We start from the raw sequence: 18,709 nt of genomic DNA, 5'->3' as shown, positions 1-18,709 counted from the left end.
TGGACGGAGGTAAAGCATGGCACCACAGCTGGGTTTGAGTTTGTACTGTCCGTATTTTTTTTCCCTTTTCCGAATTAAATTGCTGCTGCTCCTGTGATAGCACTAAATAAAGCAACAGTGAATGACTTTCCTTCATCCCTCACACATACACACACGGCTGTGATTTCTGTTCATCCCTTACTTTAACAAAATTTTTGAAACACTGTTCAAGTTCAGTATTCCCTTTTTCTTAAGCTATAGGCTTTACAAAATGAATTAGTGTCTCATTTGCCTCTGATTCAAGCTTTAACTTATCTATAATGCATTTACCTTAAGTAGGAAACACCTGCCTTATTATCTCAGTCGTCTTGAAATCTTTAATCTGTCCAGAACAGCACCTAGATCTTGCACTCAACACAGCCTTCTCTGTGATCTCATGTTACCTTGTTACAAATTCAATTATCATTAGATGAAATATAATTCTATACAGGACGTTCAATCATCACCAGACTGATCATTTATTCTTTCTGAATGTTGACGCAAAGTGATTTATATTGCATATTTTTAAAATTTTTGTTAATTATTATTGCTTAAATAACATATTTGAAACAATCTGGCATCTGGGGGGAGACACTCAGGAATCCTCAGGATGAATTATTACAAGAGCTCAGAGGTGGGAGGCGGGTGGTTAAAGGGGTGAGTTTGAATTGCACTCTATCCCTTACTTCCTCTTTGGGACCAAGAGCAAGTCATGTGACCCCTGTGTGCTTCATTGTTTTCTTGTTTTTTTTTTAACCTGAAATGTAGGGATGGTAACAGTATTAATTCTGTAGGATTGTCATGAGTATTAAAGGAGTATTACTCCACGAAGCACTAAGAAGAGGGCCTGGCAAATAGGACACCCTCACTGAATATTATCACCAACACTGTCGGATCCCTGTTTTCCACTGCAGTGGCTGAGAAAGGTCGTATTCAGGTAATCAAAACTGCCAATGCCATGACTTCAGGCATATAAAGTGCATCTCCACCAAGTCGTCTTTGCTTGAAGGGACCAATGCACAAGAGTGAACAGGGTGCTGGGCTGGGAGTTGGGACCCGGAGTCTAGTCCCAGATTCTGCCCTGACTTTTGTATGACCTCGATCAAGACGCAGAAATATTCTAAGCCTCGTTTACAAAAGGAAATAATCAGACCATAAATTCTAAGACCATCTGCCTTCTTATAGCTAAAAAGTGAAGGCTTTAGAGAATTAAGAAACATGGCAAGATACTATTATCCAAAATTCTGAACAAAGCAATCACTTAAAAATAAAGTTTTACCATTTGGGCCGGCATCAATCTAACATTTCACGGGTTAAAGCCGGCAACATATGTGGAATTTCCACACTCCTGAGATTCTGTTAATAAGGGAAAATAAGACAGCTTCTAGCAGGAAAGACTGACTCTTGGGCAGGGTCTCCCCTACCTGCCACTCTGGTTCTATTCAAATCATATTCAGTGTTCGTTTACCAAACATTCACTGAACTAGGACCTGATTAAGAGATGGATCAGCTAGATTAGAGGACCATCTATAAAGGATGCTTCGTCATCGCTGGGCCAAACTACAAATGAAGAAAAGCAGCATTGTATAAAAGGCTTCTCAGTGATAAGAAAATATACAATTAGACCAAGCCCTTCAGGTTGGGGTGGGGGCAGAGGGGTTGTGTGTGGTGGGATAAGACTTCCCTGCACTCAGCCCCAAAGGGTCCGCTTCACGACCTCTGAGGCTGGATGGAGGCAGTTGACTCTACAGCTTTTGCTTGTGTGAGTGCGGTATGTAAGCTTGGGAGTGAGCAGAATTGCTGAAGACAACAGAAAAGGACAGAGTCTTGCCACAGGGGTCCAGCCTCTTGGTTCTCACCACACATCACATTCATCCTCTTCCTAAAGAAATGAAGATGCATTTATTAATGGAGATGCATAATTAATTACTATTAATATAATATGGTTATTCTTCAAAGAGCTTGATGAGTAGTAGGATGAGTGAAAACCCAAAGATCAGCCTGCCCAGCGGACCCACCATTCAGTCAAGACCTAGATACACTGGCTGTGTATCCAGCACTAGAAGATTGGAGATACAGTTGGCATCCTGTTTCTTCCCTTGAAAAAGGGTGCATGCAGGGGTGCAGGGTGTGTTGTGGGGCAAATGCAGGGAGAGGAGGCAAAACTATGTGATGATTGTGCTAAGGTTAGGACTGAGAGAGGGCTAAGGGTACCCTGCCCATTAGCAGTGCGGAGAGATTCGTAGACAACAGAATCACGGGTACACATACATCACACACCAAGTTATTTTGGTCATATTCACATGTCAAGATGCGAGAAAAGTTGTAACAGAGCTACATTTAGAAATAGTTCTTTTTTTTTTTTTTTAATGTGTGTGTGACTCAAAATCAAAGAGGAAAAATGGTGTGGGAATGAATGATCATGTCCCCATACTGTATTTCTTCCCCCAACTCTTAGTGAACAAGAAGGAAGAAGCAAAGGAAGAGGGAGGGGGACACAGGCATCTGCATGTGGCTCTCTACACTGCTCCGTATCTGGTGGGGTCAGTGGGATTGGATGGGACTTCAGTAGGGTTTCCCCATGAGATTCCCTACTCTACTCTGAAAGGAATTTGCTGAATAAAATCTGTGTGTGTGTGTGTGTGTGTGTGTGAGAGAAAGCTCCAATGGTGAACTAAGTTTTCAAGACGTCCTGCGACTCTCACCCTCTGAAGGCCATTGACACACTAGCGAGGCCAACACGCACCTTGAGGTCCTGCCACGCGATGCTTCCTTGATGACGAGTTTCCAAAGGTGTCAAAAGAATAAAGCTGACTGTAGCCCCCGTGGGCACTGGGCCACCTGGCTTTCCTCCTTTGACCACCACTTTCCTTCCCCATCAGCTGCTGGGAAAACACAGGCCTGGCTTTGTACTCCAGGCAGGCAGCAGACCCAAACCAGCGCTCGGGGCCACCGTCCCACGGGAAAGGAGGGGCTTGGCCAAAGAACAAGGGTTCAAATGAAGTGTTTTTAGCTGCAATTTCTGCTCTGGCTTTCGACAAGTTTTCTTCCAATGTTTAGGGTCACAGGGGGCAAGACATTTCATAATGCGAGTCACTAAATTAGATTTCAAGATTTCTCCTTCCACGTATTACCCCTGCTCTTCCATCAGGCACCACTCAGGAGTGTATGTCATTCGCTCGGGACGCAGACACCAGGCCTCCTGAGAGCAGGTCCCTTCCGGGCGTCACCCAGGGATACGGGGAGGAGCTAGGTCTCTCCTCAGCCCCCAGAAGCCCACTGTCGAAGGGGCAAGATGGGTGTGGAAATAAATACTTCCAACCGAGTGAGATGGCGGAGGCTCTGGGATGGACACTTTTGGCAACTTAAAGGGAGCCAGGAAGAGAAAGCTTGGGACATGCTTCATGGAAAACACCCGAGAAACATTCAGAGGTCTGATGAGGACAAAAACCAAGTTTAACACTTTTTAAGTGACTTCGAGGCTAAAGTATATAAACAGAAAAATAGAGAAATAAACAGAATAATGTGGGACGATCAAAGCAAGTGAGTTGACGTCTGCTGGGGTTTCAGTCCTGGCTTAGTTATTTGATCGCAGAAAAGCGACGCGCCTCTCTGGGTTGTAATTTTTCTCATCCAAAGAAAGGGGATGCTTCCTACCAATTTGAAAATTAAACGTAATATTAAAGAAAAACACCTTGGCCCACCTGACACAGGGTAGACCCTCCAAACATAGGAGCTGGAGAATAGTCATGCGATCAATAGTAGCGTGATGATGTTAGAGAAGACAAAATTAGAAGAACAATAATCACAATTAAAATGTAGATTTTATAACAACTAGGCTTCCTAAATGACTTCCAAAAATTGACAAGAAAAACCATTCTTCAGGGAAAGTGGAACGTTTTGAGCATTGAGAGCGATGTGGAGAGAGAGAGATGACAAAAAACAGCAGAATGAAAAACGCCAAGTGGCTCTTAGTCTAACGTGTTTGAAGGACAACTATTGTGAGACAATTAGCCTTTGCCCCATCTTTTGCAAAGGACAGTAAGGCCTCCTTAAGGAAGAGAAGGCAGCAGGTGAAGGCAATTCTGAACATGTGCGATTGTTTAAATCAGCAGAGCCGCAGCCGGTGTAACCCGCATCCTGACCAACGGCTCGGTGCCAACCCAGAGCCCTCTGCCACTTCTGCTGGGATCTGTGCGGAGGGGGACGCGTGGCTGCGATCAGAGCAAGGCCAAGGCAGCTGCCACGTTCAAGACTAAACAGTGCAAAGCCACCCCTGGAACAGGGGCCTGCCAGGCCGGGGAAAGGCTGACGCGCGCAGGGTGGCCTGCGATCAGGAAAGGACAGAGAGCCGGCTGGCACTGACTTTACCGAGAGGACATTTTTTGGGGTCACTTTCACTCCTTAGTGGGCCACCATGGATGGCTGCCCATCAGAGCTCAAGAAATCTGAACTGACACATCAGGCTTCTCTCAAACATGGATATTTCTGTGTAAGATAATGGTGCTTCCCCTCCCAGCCACTGTGACCCGAGGCTGTTTTCCTTCCTTCTCCCCACGCACATCCACATTCCACAGAGCAATCACGCACTGAGACCGTGGACCAGGCACCAGTGGGTGCAAATCTCTAAAAGCAGCGGTTTATCCCGCTCTCCTGGGGCAGCTGTTTCCCGAGGGATGCAGCCAAGACCACAAGCAATTAGAGCAACGTCTCTGTGCCAAACGGAGCACTCCAGGAAGACTGAGCAAACCCTGCCCCGCTGGCTAGGGAGGCTCAGATAGACCCCACATCTCAGTGCTTCCTCCCCTCGGATGCGTGTGTACACCCAGGTGGGTGGCAGGACTCTATCCACTCAAGGCTCTTGGAGACTCAGAAAGACAGGACACCGGCTGCCTTGGACGGTGAGGGCACCGTGCAGATGGAGGAGAAAATGCGGAGCCTGGGCTGGCCCTTCGTTTCCCCTCCCATCCACTGCCTGCAGCGAGTCACAGGGCCACACTGACCTACAGATAGGAAAAGTGCAACCCTACTACGTGCCTGGAAGAGAGAGAGCCACCGGGCTGCCCCCATGCAGTGGGGGGATGGGAGAGCATCCAGTACAGACCTGAGGGAAAGACAGAATCTGGGCCTAATGAGAAAGCGAGGAGGCTGGCGGAGGAAACAGCATGGGCTGAGGGTGGGAGCGTCCAGGTTCCTGATTTATCTGGGGGACAGTGGGCAGCCCTACAGTTGGAACACAAGGTGTGTGTACAGAACAAAGGATGGCGAAGGATGAGTCGTGAAAGATCAGGACTTGAATTGCATCGTCACTTGTACTATATTAAAAAAAAAAAAAAAACAGCAAAAGAAAAGCTAGGTTCTGTGCAACCGCCATGTGCATTAAATGCTCTGTCTGCATCACCACATTTAATCCTGACAAATCTATAAAACAGAATATGTTGCGGTCCTTAGTTTTCTTAATTCAACAATTATTTCTTGGGTGCCAACTGCCTGCCAGGCACTGGTTCAGAATTGATCCAGGTCTGAGGGGTCCAGACACAGCCTCCATCTTTCTACAATTCCATCTACTAGAACAGATTAAACATTAAATAAATAAGTGTATGAAAAAATACATAATTAAAAATTACAACGAGTATGTAAGGTTTAGGGAGTTGATTACCTTGCCCAAAGGGATACCGTGATGAACAGATGTGGCTGGGCCCAGATCGCTTCTGCATTTAGGAGTCCTGCATGTAAACACTAACATTGCAAATAATAGGGGTCTATAGGACATTTGCATCAGGGGACAGGGCAGGGACCTGATGATGTTTCTCTTTTGCAAAGACTGCTCAGGTCAGAGCTAGAGAAATCAACATAGAGAAATACTGCAGACGGCAAATGGTTGTAAAAGTTATGGAGCTGGGGATGGAAAGAAAAGCAAAGCCAGAAGAAGACAAGATTCGCATTTTAGCTGAAGACAGCAATGAAAGAGGCATTATAAATCTTGGCAGAACCCATCACCAACTGCAAGATACAAACATAAACGTAATAGTTGTTCAAAGACAAGAGGGACCTGCTCAGGATTAGCGTATTCAGTTAATGGTCCTCTTCCACGGGTGGCCTCAGTTTCTTCTGGAATTCTGGCCTGTGGGCATGTGACCATGTTTTTGGCTGATGGGACCTACAGAGGAATTCTCTGTAGGCTTTTGAGAAGGGTTTCCTCCCCTGATTAAAAGAAGACGGTTTCCTAGCATTGCTCTCTTCCTGTGTTAGAGCAGGGTGATGAAGGAGGCTGCCGGGGGCACCGTGGTCCTCTTACCAGGGGGACGGGGATCGGCAGAAGGAGGAGGTGGACTGGAAGGCGACACACAGCTAGACCCTTAATGACACCTTTTATCTGCTTCTCTCACAAAGTCAGGCTAGCCAGCAAGAAAAGCTAACAATCACTACAGAGTGCGGCATTAGAGATACTTAGTAACAGATCCTCAAATCAGTGTTTTACATGTGTTATCAAATGTGATACAAAAATAATTAAATAACACCATTTGCAGCAACAGAGACGGACCTGGAGATCGTCACACTAAGTGAAGTAAGCCAGCAAGAGAAAGAGAAATACCATATGATAACATTTATATGTGGAATCTAAAAAAAGGCACAAGTGAACTTATTTACAAAACAGAGACAGACTCACAGACACGGAAAACAAACTTATGGTTACCCAGAGGGGAAAGGGAGGTGGAAGGATAAATTGGGAGTTCAGGATTTGCAGATTCTAACTACTATATATAAAATAAACAACAGGTCCAACTGTATAGCGCAGGGAACTATATTCAATATCTTACAATAGCCTATAATAAAAAATCATATGAAAGGATGTATGTATAATGGAATTATTATAATGTACACCAGAAATTAACACAACATTGTGAATCAACTATACCTTCATAATAAAAAACATTTAAAGTTTAAAAAAAGTTAAAATTAAAAAAATGTGATTTTTTGAAACAAAATTTCCGTGGGGAAGTATAACTCCACTTAGCAAGTGAGGCAATTGAGATTCAGAAAAACAAACTCATTTCCCGCCTCAAGTCAGATACCTCAAGTAATACACTGCCTTCTGGAGCTGGAGCCATTCTCCTGTGCTGTGAACTCCGAAGTGCTCTGGCCCTGAAGGGGCTCCCCACTCGCCGAAGGTCTGAGGAGGAGGCACCCGTCCCCCCAGAAAAGGTCAGTTCCTGTGATGCGTGTGTAGATGGGGCTGAGAGAGCAGGAGGGAGGGGACCTTCCCAGAGAGAAATTGGGGCAGGAGAGGTGCCACCCTGAAACTCATCTTTAAGAAGGCCCCTCATTTAATGAATGGAAATATAAAACCCAACACAAATAACAAGCCCCTTCATGGCAAGAGGGGCGCCATGGCTGGTGCCATCACCAGATGGCACTGGGTTCTCTTGTCTCCAGTTTTCATCCAGGACTTTGTGCTGTCATAGGACAGGGAGAAAGGCCGGAGCTCCCTGTTTCTATTACATTCCGTATTCTTTCCAGTTTCACCATAACAGTTTTTGCATTCTTCCCTCAGGGCCATGGGCATTAAGTCAGGGTCCTGAGAAGCCTTGGGAGGGGGAGAGGGCATGCCATTTACTTAAATGACCCAGTCCAGATTTAGTCAGGGACTCTTGCCCGTTCTTTGAATCCTCCGCTGCTTCTAATGGTTTCCTGTCCTGTCTTCTCCTCTGTCCTCTCTCTTCTCTGGTTCTCTCTCGCCCTCCCTTTCTCTCTGTATTTTGTCCCTGTCTTCCCCTAACACTCCTGCCATACCTTGTCCGCACTGATGCTTCTAATCTGTTGATCCAAAAAATGAAATACTAAGAATAAGGTTTGCTTGAATTCTATAAATTAAGACTAGAGAAACAAAGGGCAAAGGACTTAGACAGTCTCCCATGAATATGATGCAAAGACTCAGTCCATGGTCTCTGTGACATGACACCGACTTTGCAATCTAGAGGTCTACACTGCTTTCTTTTGTCATCTCATATTAAGAAGTTTTCAAAGCACAAAGTATCTCTTCAGTGAACTCAGTGGAGCTATTAAGCACTTTAAAAAAAAAATGCTGACTATGAGCCAAACACTGTGTAAATGCTTACTTGGTTTGATGTGCACTAAGCAATCCTCTGCTATAAATTTTAATTACACCCATTTTGAAGAGGTGGAGACTGAGGCTTAAAGATGAGAACTAACTCGCCTCCTATTGCGTGGCTGAGAAGAAACACAGCGGATCTAACCGGATCTCTCTGGTTAATTAAGGCTACATGCTCAACCACCACCCTGTTTTCCCTTTCTGGTCCACATTCCACATAAACACACTGCTAGGAAGCAGCCCAGGTTAAGTGAGGAGTTAGATGCAACAGAAAGGGATTCTTTTGGCGTGAGTAATATTTCACTGCTGAAGAAAGCATAAAGCTCTGCTTGAGAAAGCCGGCCCGCGACCAGAGTCTTGCTTCGTTAGCTCCCCGCCAGGGTATTATCTGACATGGAAACACAACGTTTTCATAGCCATCCTCAGAACAATATATTCATTCCAGCAGTCCTGGGGAGAGCTTGGCTCAGTTTATAACCCGAGGTCACCTACTCGGGAGGAGTGAGTCTGAAAGGGCCTCTCACTGTTTTATTAGCTTTGGATTCTTCTGATGAGGGAGAAATTACACGTGTGAGTCCTCAAAGCACAAAGTGTCCCTTCAGCGTGCTCAGTGGAGCCCTTGTATGAGCCTGGTTGTTTCAATTCCAGCCCTACAGTAACAAGCTCGGAGCAATATTTGTTTGAATGACGTGCTGTGTTAGTGGACTGGACGCTCTCCCCAGGTGGCCTCACGGGGTTGAAATGCCTTCTTCCCAACGGGTGTTGGGAATAATCTTGTGTGTGCACGGGAGAGGAACAGACCTGCTTATTAAACACCCTGAGAGACCTGGCTTGGTCCACACTTCTTTTAGCAAACAAGTAAGCATGCTTTGGTTTGATCTGTTGCTTGGGGTGATGTGTTGCTTAGCTCATCAGAGACCAGACACATTTTCTCCTTGGCCCATAGCCTGGCTAAGTCATTTTGCCTCCAAATCACCACACTCTCCCCTCTTTAACTGCCTTTTCACCAAAGGCATCACCCAGAACTGTCATCACAAGAATAGAGATGTTTTAATAAAATATAGGACTTCCAGTTACATTTAAGTCTCAGGAAAAACAATGAATCATGTCTAAATATTGAGTATCTGGGATGTACACCTAGACTGACACATTATGTGTTATTTATCTGGAGTTCAAATTTAACGGAGTGTCCTTATTTCTGTTTGTAAAATCCGGGCACTCTGCACAAGAAGAATATAAGTTTTCTTGAGCATTATGCTTGGTGTTTTAAATTAGCAATCTCCTTTAATCCTCATTAGAATGTTGAAAAATCCGAGCCCCAGAAAAACTGTTTTATTTCTCAGGATGATACAATCAGTAAGGCAGGAGATCAGAAGTTCAAACAGATGTGACTTCAAAAGCCATGCTCTTTCCACCCCAAGAATAACTCCAGCATATAATTCTAGAAATCTGTCATTGACAGCTTCTCCCTCCCTCCTGTCCGGGACACTGGGAAAAACTGGGTTTCAGATGTCATTTAAATCAAGTGCAGGTGAGTTTTCCAGAGCAGGAGCGAGCCTGCTTTCAGTCCAGGCCCCTCAAGTGTTCATTTTTCTGAGCACAGCAAGAAGAGAGTGCCTTTTCACTCCAGCTGCATCTGCAAACACCTTTCTCCCACTGCATTTGAACTGCTGAGACAGGACTCTGATTTACTCTCCTAAGGAGTGAAGACATTTACATAAAACACCCTACTGCAGGCTGGCCTAATTCACAGGAATTCTCCGGGAAATTCAGCAAGACACAAAACGCATCTCGGAAAGCGCTGAAATGGAAGTTCTGAACGGATAAAAGGAGGCATGAACGTTTTGAATCTAAATATAGTTCTCAGCTTATGAAAAGGTGGGCTGCTCCGTCCTCCAGGGATTGAACCATCTCCACCTTGAGCCAGCTGCTCACTGCAGGTGGAGTGTCACGACCACCGTGGATCCGGGGTCTGCTGCCTTCGCTCTGAGGATCTGAGATCTAACCGCTTCACTTCTGGATCTCAGTTCCCTTAAATATAAATTGAAGATGCTAAGAGCTCCCTGTCTCCCTTGAAGGACTGGGCACAGGAGGAAAACGAGACAGTGGATATTCGTGTACTAGATGGAAGTATAGAGTTATTGTTTTCATTCTTCTCTCTCTTTTTTTTTTTCATTTTAAAATTCTTTTTTAATTGTTTCCATTCTTTTTATGCCCAAATACTTTTGCGCCGACAGGATCTAGTCAGGAAAGGTTTTGTGTTTAACATGTCACTTACTCACCTGGGCTGACAGCATTGGGAACCCCTATAATGGACCACTGAGGTCTCACCTAGGGGTGGGGCCGTATTTTGACCCTTGTATGATCATTCTTTGGCTTTTTGTCTCCAAGCCTCTCTCCTTCCTCAAGTATCTCTTTCCCCTTGAAGCCGTTCCTAATTCCCCAGACAGAAATGTTGCCTCTTGTTTCTTTTCTGAGCAACTACTTGGAACCAGACACGCTGCTCGGGACGGGAGAAACAAGCCCGCACCTGCAGGTGCCTGCACACCCAGGGCGCAGTCTGCCGGGGGAGTGAGAGGTAGTGAGCCAACCAAGTAACAAGGTGACTCCAGATAATCACTGCGGCTATGGAAGAGACTGTTGCAATGGAAGAAATAAATAGGGTGATTGGAGGGAAGGTTTTCTCAAAGACAATGTGACCTGATGACCGGCAAAGGCCCACGTAGGATGCGTTTCTCACCTCATATGCAAAAAATCGCTGATTTATCTGATCACCATACTAAGCTTTAAGTTCATCAAGAACAAGCACTATTTTTTAATCTTCTGCACAACTGCCCTGAACAGTCACTATCAAACGTGGGGCTGACTTGGGAGAGGGGGTATGAGAGTTTCAAAGGGCACAAGTACTTTTCATGCTTAGAACAGACTTTTTAAATAGTTCATTTTTGTGATACAAAAAGAAATTAATGAAATTTGGTCATAATACAAAATGTCATGGCTAGGTAAAAAAAAAAAAAAATTAAAGTTTAAAAAACTCTCCACTGATGATGGGGTACAGGCTTCAAAGAGGTTGAGAAGCACAGACCTAAACAGTTCCTGGTACATATCAGATGCCCAATTAAAAAAGTGCTCAAGGGTCAAAACTCAGTAGTTGCAACATCCTTCCCACCCTCCTCACTCATGTTCGCCGTCGACTCCTTGGTGGTCATTTGTTAACGTCCTCCACGCTGGTCCACAGCTTCCCTGAGGACTGGCCCTTGGTTGGTTTTACTGGTTCATATATTCAAGCACCTAATCCAGTGCCTGGCAGCAGGTGGACACGCAGTGAACATGATCGATAGTTGATTTCATTAAAATTAAGAGTATAGTCTGTTATTAGAAATTTATCAGCCATAGCAACTCCCAGAATATAATCAAGGGTCCAAACCCCCAACACCCTAACATCTTTTATGTCGGACAAGGAAACCTGACTTTGGTTATGTTGAGTCAGAGACTGAACTTGGAGATTCCTGGCCACTTGCCTAAGGTTTTATCCCAGCACCTAACATTTCATATGGCTTTCCCTGGACTTATTTTTCCTTTTAGCACATCACTATCTAATCTAGGATGGATTGTCCATATCCATCTTGCTTTTTCCTGTCTCTTCCACTGGAAGATAAGCAGAAGGGCAAGGATTTCCATCTGTTTTATTCCCTATTGAGTCACCAGGGAGTAGAGCAACACTTGGTACATGACTGGAACTCAATAAAACACGGGTTAAAGGGGTAAATGTGATTGGCGTAACTGCTTACAGGACAGAGAAGAGGCAGACCACAAATAAACCCTCTGTAAAAGTGAAGGTTAACTCATTGGTACAGGGTCTACACCACACTCTCGACACACCCCGGCCTAGATTTTCTGAATAACTGATTTTACTGAGTCTCATATTCCAACCAATTTCTTTTCTATCCTCAGAACCTGGGGGCCATGAATTGGGGCCTGTGGGACATAGATGAGGAGGCCGACCTTACAGAAGTGTTTTCTTTGGCCCACACAATAAATTTTTTTAAACACTGAATTAGCTGCTGGCACTGAAAAGTCAGCAGAATCTACATAAAATTGTGAACACAAAGCCTATATGGAAAAGAAAAAATCGGATGCCACAAGACAGGGCCTGAGTTCCGACTTGTGTGCTAGTTTGGAGCTGAAGCATCCCCTGACCCAGCCTGTCCCGGGTCCCTTTTCCTTCAGGCTATTACTTGCCAGGCTGCTGAAGGCATTTGAGTGAGCGACCCCTGCTGGAAAGTTCCCAAAGTGCATATACAACATGGGAGGGGGAAAAAAAAAAGTAAAGATGCCCACTGGGATCTATTTCTGTTATGTTCAGGCTATTTCTTGGAAGAATAATGCATTCATTTCTCTAGAACTCTTGTCGTATCACATAACTATTGACAAACTATGGCCCAGTAAATGTGATTCTAACGGCCTGATAAAGCTATGCTATGAGCTCTAATTCCCCGGGGATAGAGGAAGCTGAGAAGGCTTCATGCCAGAGGCAGGACCGAAGATGAATTGTGAGAGGCTATGTATGCATCAGCTAGTTACAATTTCGGCTAAATCAGATAGAGGAGGAATTTACTTGAAGACTATGAGTCACCTCTGGGAATTAACGATAAGCTGAAATGCCAGCCTGGAAACAAGAAGGAACGAAGGGAACCAGGGAACGCGTCAGGACCAAGCCACAGGAACAGCACCCCTGGGACATCCTGGGACATTGAGGCTGCTGCTGCTGCCACTTATTTCATGACCCATGGTGGTAAAGAAATGCTCAGCTGTCCTTTTGTCCTTTAGCTAGTCCCTCAAGTTTCCAAGTCTCAGACAGGATCATCCACCTGAGCCCTGGTTCAGAGCTCGGAGATATGGAGATACAGACACAGAGGAAGAGCCCTGCCTCCTATGGAAAAGTCCCCTTAGAAGGGGAGGGTGGTATCCTCTGAATACGAAGGCTGTTCAGTTTCTGGGAAACTTCTAAAATGCAAAAGTGCATGGAGTAGGAGAACTGTGAGTGGAGGTGGAAGGGAGGGGGCCATGCAGGCAGTACAGTGGAATGGAATGAGAACAGACAGACCTGAACTCCAATCTGGAATCCTCTGTACCTTCAGAAAATTAAGTAACTTTTCTAATCGGCAGATTCCAAATCTTTAAAATAGAAATGATGCCATCTGCCTGTGCACAGCACAGGGTTGCTGTGAAGATCCAGCTCAGTCATTCATTCACTTATTTCAAAAATACTTATCAAGCATTTATTAAGTGTCAGGCCCTTCGCTAGGTCCTGGGGACCGATGTGGAACAACAGAAATGCAATAGAGAGACGGTGCTTTATGCTGATGACAGACTTCGACAAGGGAGACCTAGGTCATCTCCTGAAACTGATCATGCATCACTTTTTCCCAACTGATACACCCATTTGCAACTTTCCTCTTTTTCGGTTAATCAATATTAGGGCCCTTCCCGAAACATATTTTCTTAAGACATATGAAATGCACTAAGCTAAAAAGAGAAAAAAAAAACTTAAAAACTTTAACTCTGATCCTACAATCAAGAAACTAATGGCTCTGAGAAGCCGTGAAGCCTGATGCTGGTGGGTTTCAGGTAGCATAATCACAAGGAGATACTGGCCTATTGTATGAAATCCTCTCCCTCATTTAATGTTTAGCATATGCAATCCACACAGACGTTCACAAACTACAAAATTAGCATTAAAATAGACCAAATGAAATTTGCAGGAAAAGCAACTTAAGTAATTCTGTACATTTTTTCACCAGTGTTTTAGAACTGCCATAATGCTCTGTACATACATTTTTTTTTTTTTTTACTTTCTCATAATAATCTTTCAATCTATATTTTGCCAGGGAAGAGTCTGAGGCCCAGAGAGGGAAAAATAATGTGTTTAGGGTCCTGGGGCAAGAATCCAACTCCAAATCCAGCTAGCCATCTTACCATTCCCCACTTGATTGTAGGAAAAGGTTGGCCTGGCTAGGAAGTAGGGATTCATCCCTGGGATTGAAGGAAGATACTCACATCCAACCCAGATCTCTCCCAGTAGCAGCTGGAAAGTTACAGCTTTCCACAAGAGCTGGAAAGTCACGGCGTTTCCCACAGAGCAGCTAGAAGGCTGCTTCTCTCCAAGACTGCTACTCGCCTTTACTTCTCCAAGACTGCCTTTCAAACAAACATCCTGGCTTAGTAGCATGCCCTGAAACCTGGATTCTCAGCCCTGACCCCAAATACAGACTCAGTTCCATCAGGACATCAGTACCTTTCACTGTCCCTCTGTCCAAACTGGCCTCAATAAAAAGAGCATGACTCAGTACTCAGTGTGGGTTTGTGCCACCCTGGGCAGAATTCTGGGAAGGGCACGGTGCACCAATCGAGCAATTTTATGTCAGCCAGTCCATATTCCTAGCCCCTTTCTAGTCCCATCAAATTTTAATTCAAGATAAAGACTTCCACATTGTATTTCCCTTCAAGGAGCTCTTAAGGACTTTTCCAGTAAGATAATTTCTTCTTTTGATAACAAAAGCACATCCCCCATTAATATTGTAGAGTCCAATAAAGGGTTCCTGAACATCTACAATGCGGAGGACTTGAAGTTTTATACAGGGCATAATAACAGCACAGCTAAGAGCCCTGGGCTTTTCCTGATCCTCTGCAAGTTCAAGGTAGCACTTTCTCACCAGTTTCCCAAGCAACGAATCTCCCATCTTAAAGCTACAGTGTTCTGTACACCAGGCAGCTTCAGTCTGGATCCGAAGCCCAGAAACACTGCAGAAGATGCCTCAGTAAGGTACCCTCACTGGATACTACTGTCTGTTATAATTAACTACTTCGACTTAAGAGTGCTTAGTCACGAAGTTGTGGATCCCAGTTGAACTTGGCAGAAAGAGTTAGAGGGACCCACTGAAGCCCTGTGAGGCTCCTTGAGAAGCTCATCTTTCTCTGCCTAGCGCTGGAGAAAATCTTATGTAACACAATGGTCCGTTTCAATATGTTATTTCTGCAATCCTAAGGGAGGGGCAAAAAATCTAAGCACTGGAAATACAAAGAGTAAGTCGGGGATTTGCAGCTGAAGAGTCCACCGCCTGGAATTTCACTAGGTCAGGCTTATTCGCATCACACCCAATCATTATTGAGAAACCAGAAAGCAAGACAAATTCCGAACGCCAAAGGATGGGCTTTAGAAATGCAGGGAGGCAGAAATTGTGTTATCTCCCCCTTTTTTTTTTTTTTTTTTTTTGGATGAAATTCCTGACATTAACCCTTGGGTGGAAGTTGGTAACTGCATTTCAACAAAATAAGGTAAGATTTGGCTGCAAAGCAAGAACGCCAAGTAGGACCCAAAAGATTCTGCGGCTAAACGTGCCATGGCCACAAAAGCAGCCGAGGACCGGCGCCCGGGGGCCGAGGGACTCTCTGAGGATCTGCTCCCGCAGCGAGCGGAGAGCGGAGCCGCCGGGCAAGTGGTGCCTGGTTTCGAGAGCTCTGGCTGCCAGAGGAGGAGCGGGCGCACTCCCTCCTCATCCCTTGGCTGTTCCTCGCGGCTGCTCCCTGCTAGCACGGAACCGCTTCTGGGGGAGCAGCGAGAAGGCAGGAGATTTGGAGTCGCCTCCCCAGAACCCCCCCCAAAAGCATCTCTGTACAAGTAGTGGATAAAAATAGCCAGCGGATAACGCTGGGGGGAGGAGCGAGACTCGAGCGAGGCAAAGCAAGGATAAGACTGGTCCTGCAAAGTGGAGGGCGGAGGAAGAGGGATGCAGTCTTCTCCCGAGAGAGGGGCCTGGGTATGCGAGAAAGCGTGGAGGCCCACCCGGCGGAGGGGATGCGATGGAAGACGCACAGAGCCGGCAAACAACTGCAGAGCCCAGTACACCTAACACCCCATGCCCTGCGTCCCGGGTTTGCTCCCGCCTGCTCCTCCATCCCGTTTTTTGCCGGCTCTAGAAGCGGTCCTCAGGCTCCCGGGACAGGCTGGGACCGAAAGAGGGAGCAGCGACGGTCTGCCCCCTGGCTGGGAGAGCGCACCTGGAGACGTCAGGCTCCGCGAGCGAGCGTGCCCCTGGTTCGGAGCAAGGGGTCTACACGCTCCCACCACGGGTTGGAGCCCCGCCTCCCCTCACCCTCATCTGCCGTCACTACCCAAGGTGCTCGAAATAGAAACAGAGGCAAAAAAAAAAAAAAAAAAAAAAAAAAAAAGGTAAAAAGTGACATGAAAAATCAGAACCGTGCATAACTGGCATTAGGGAAAGAGGCTACTTACAGTCTGTCGCCTCAATCTCTCTCCGAGCATCCCCACCCCTCGGGGGATGCCCCATCCCTTCTCTACTCCAAAAGCAAACCAGAACAAGGCTTCCCCACCCTGGATGCTCCCTCAACAGACTGACTTTTTGCTGACTGCATCCCCGCTCCAGTTCCCAGCCAAAGTGGTACCTGGGCTTCGCTGCGCTTTGCGGTCCTGCTGCCCCGCACGATCCTAGGGAGAAGCGTTGGGCAGGAGCGAACCTCCTGACTCTGCTGGGGAGTAAGAAAAAAAAATCCAGTCCACTAAGTCAGAAACCTGGGTACCTGCCGTAAAAACCCGTCCCTGAAGACTTGCAGAGCTGAGGGGCCGAGGCAGGAGGTGAGGAGGATGGGGAAACCCCTGGTCTCTCTTTCCTTTTCCCCACTACGTGCACTCCACTTGCTCCAGCCCGGGCTCACCTTGGGCTCTGCGCTGGCCCTAAGTCCGGTATGCCAAGTCGGGGCACCTCGATCGCCCCTCGCCTTGCCACTCCCCAGACTGGCGGCCCCCGCCCCGCGCGCGCCGCACTCACCTGAGCCGCGCCACCTTCTAGCCGGTCCGGGGCCCGAAGTCGGCTCTCGGGCTGGGCCATGGGCAGCGCCGTGGAGCTCCGGCGGCCGGCGGAGTGAGCTTCGGCACGACCCTGCGCAGGCGGTGAGGCACGGGCGCCGGCACCCACTGCGACCCGGCAGTGGCGGCGGTTCGTGGCTGCCCGCGCGCCGGGGACTTTGCAGACGCGAGGCTAGGAGATCAGACCCGCGAAGGGGAGGAGCAGGAGGAGGAGCAGGAGCAGGAGGAGGGGACCGAGGAGGCCGGGTCCTGAGGGAGAGCGCGTGGGGCAGAGGAGGAACGCGAGCGCCCACTGCTGCCCGGCCCGCTCCGGTGCTGCCCCGAGCAGGGCCGCTTGGGGCCCGGCTAGCTTCTCTGCGCTCCAGGCGGCCGGGCTGGGCTCTCGGCTCCCGCTGACAGGTATGGAAAGAGTTGGTTCCTCCCACTCGGCGAGGCAGGTCCTCGAGTTTCAATCCTGGGAGGTTAGGGGCATTGGGGAGAGGGCCAGCACGGCCGGGAGGGTGGGGTCGCCGCAAACCTGGCACGTCCCGTCTATCCCCTCACTCTTGCTAGGGAAGGGTCGGTTCGAACCTCGAGCCCCCATCTTCTTCCACTTTCCAGCCTCGCAAGGTCCCCGGGACCTGCGCCCCTCCCACGTGCGTCAGCAATGCCTTTTTCCTTCCAGGCAGGTGCCCCCTTTAGGCGTCGCTGCTCCCTGCACCGCCCAGGGGGAGCCGGGCTGGGACGCCAGCGGCCACGCAGCCTGGGTCGGAATGCGCGCGAGGAGCCGGCTCCTGAGCGCTCCGTGTCGCCATTGAACGCGCCACCCCCCTTCGGTTTCGAGTCCGGGAGTGGATGCCGATTCACCAGGAGTGCCACGGCTAGTGCACCAGAACTGCAAACGTCAGCTCGGAAATTAAGCAGGGTATCCCTGCCGCCTCCCCCCGTTCTCATAGCTGGGAAGTTTTGTGTGAGAACTAGATCGCAATCAGTAGTTCAATTTCAGATTTAAGATTTCCAGGCGCCTGGAGTCTCCTTGGAGAAGCTGGGTTGCCTGCTTACTCGAGCCAAAGCAAGTCGTCTTCAAAGGAAGATTAGCCAACACGTAAAAAAGAAAAAGAAAGAAAGAAAAGAAAAAAGAGAAAAATGACAAATGAACATCAAAGAAATTTATTTTAGATGAGATTTCACTTGATCTTCCATCTTAAATGTTGGAAGATAAATATTTGGAAGAATTCGAGTTTGTCCTTTAAGATTAAAAAAATAACTTTTCTTAGATTACAAATACTCTCCCATCTAAGTAGTGGATCTTATAGGAAATTGACCATTTCCTTATGCAATGTTACTCTTTTAGAAAGCAAAGCCATGACCAGCATTTTCTGACTATCTAATAAAGCCAGTGGCATCTGAGAGGCCAAGGCCAAGTCTTATTTTGGAAAATAAGCTTTTAGGGGTTTTAATGATCCTGGTTGCTTCTCTGAGCTAGACTAATGTTGACATACTTATTTTAGGTAAAAATAAATAAATAAGTAAATTATACAGGAAATTACATATATATATATATATATATATATATATATAAAGAAAAAGAGAGAAAGAAAAATACATATATATTTGTATTTTAAAAAGTCACTTTACTCAGACTTGTGGTTGGGGGTTGGGATTGGAGGAAGGTGGTCAAAAGTACAAACTGCCAGTTACACGTCCCAGAG

General features: G+C 46.8%; 1 protein-coding gene across 3 annotated transcripts in view; it reads right to left on the bottom strand.

Moving 5' to 3' along the window:
- The window catches only part of HS3ST1 (heparan sulfate-glucosamine 3-sulfotransferase 1), a 29,837-nt gene extending 12,229 nt beyond the window's left edge, over window positions 1-17,608 (bottom strand). The window contains exons 1-2 of one of the 3 annotated variants that reach the window (XM_031437306.2): window positions 16,981-17,608; window positions 16,598-16,681 (exon numbers count right to left, since the gene is read on the bottom strand). The gene's annotated coding sequence lies outside the window, so the exon portion shown is untranslated. The remainder of the gene's footprint in view (window positions 1-16,597; window positions 16,682-16,980) is intronic. The other 2 variants (XM_031437301.2, XM_031437314.2) reach the window with 2 other exon arrangements.
- Window positions 17,609-18,709: the final 1,101 nt, after the last annotated feature.

This window comes from Camelus dromedarius, chromosome 1 (genome assembly GCF_036321535.1).
Source record: "Camelus dromedarius isolate mCamDro1 chromosome 1, mCamDro1.pat, whole genome shotgun sequence".
In the NCBI taxonomy this organism is placed as follows: Eukaryota; Metazoa; Chordata; class Mammalia; order Artiodactyla; family Camelidae; genus Camelus; species Camelus dromedarius.
Note: the sequence above shows the minus strand (reverse complement) of the source record. Positions and strands in the feature narration are given on the sequence as shown.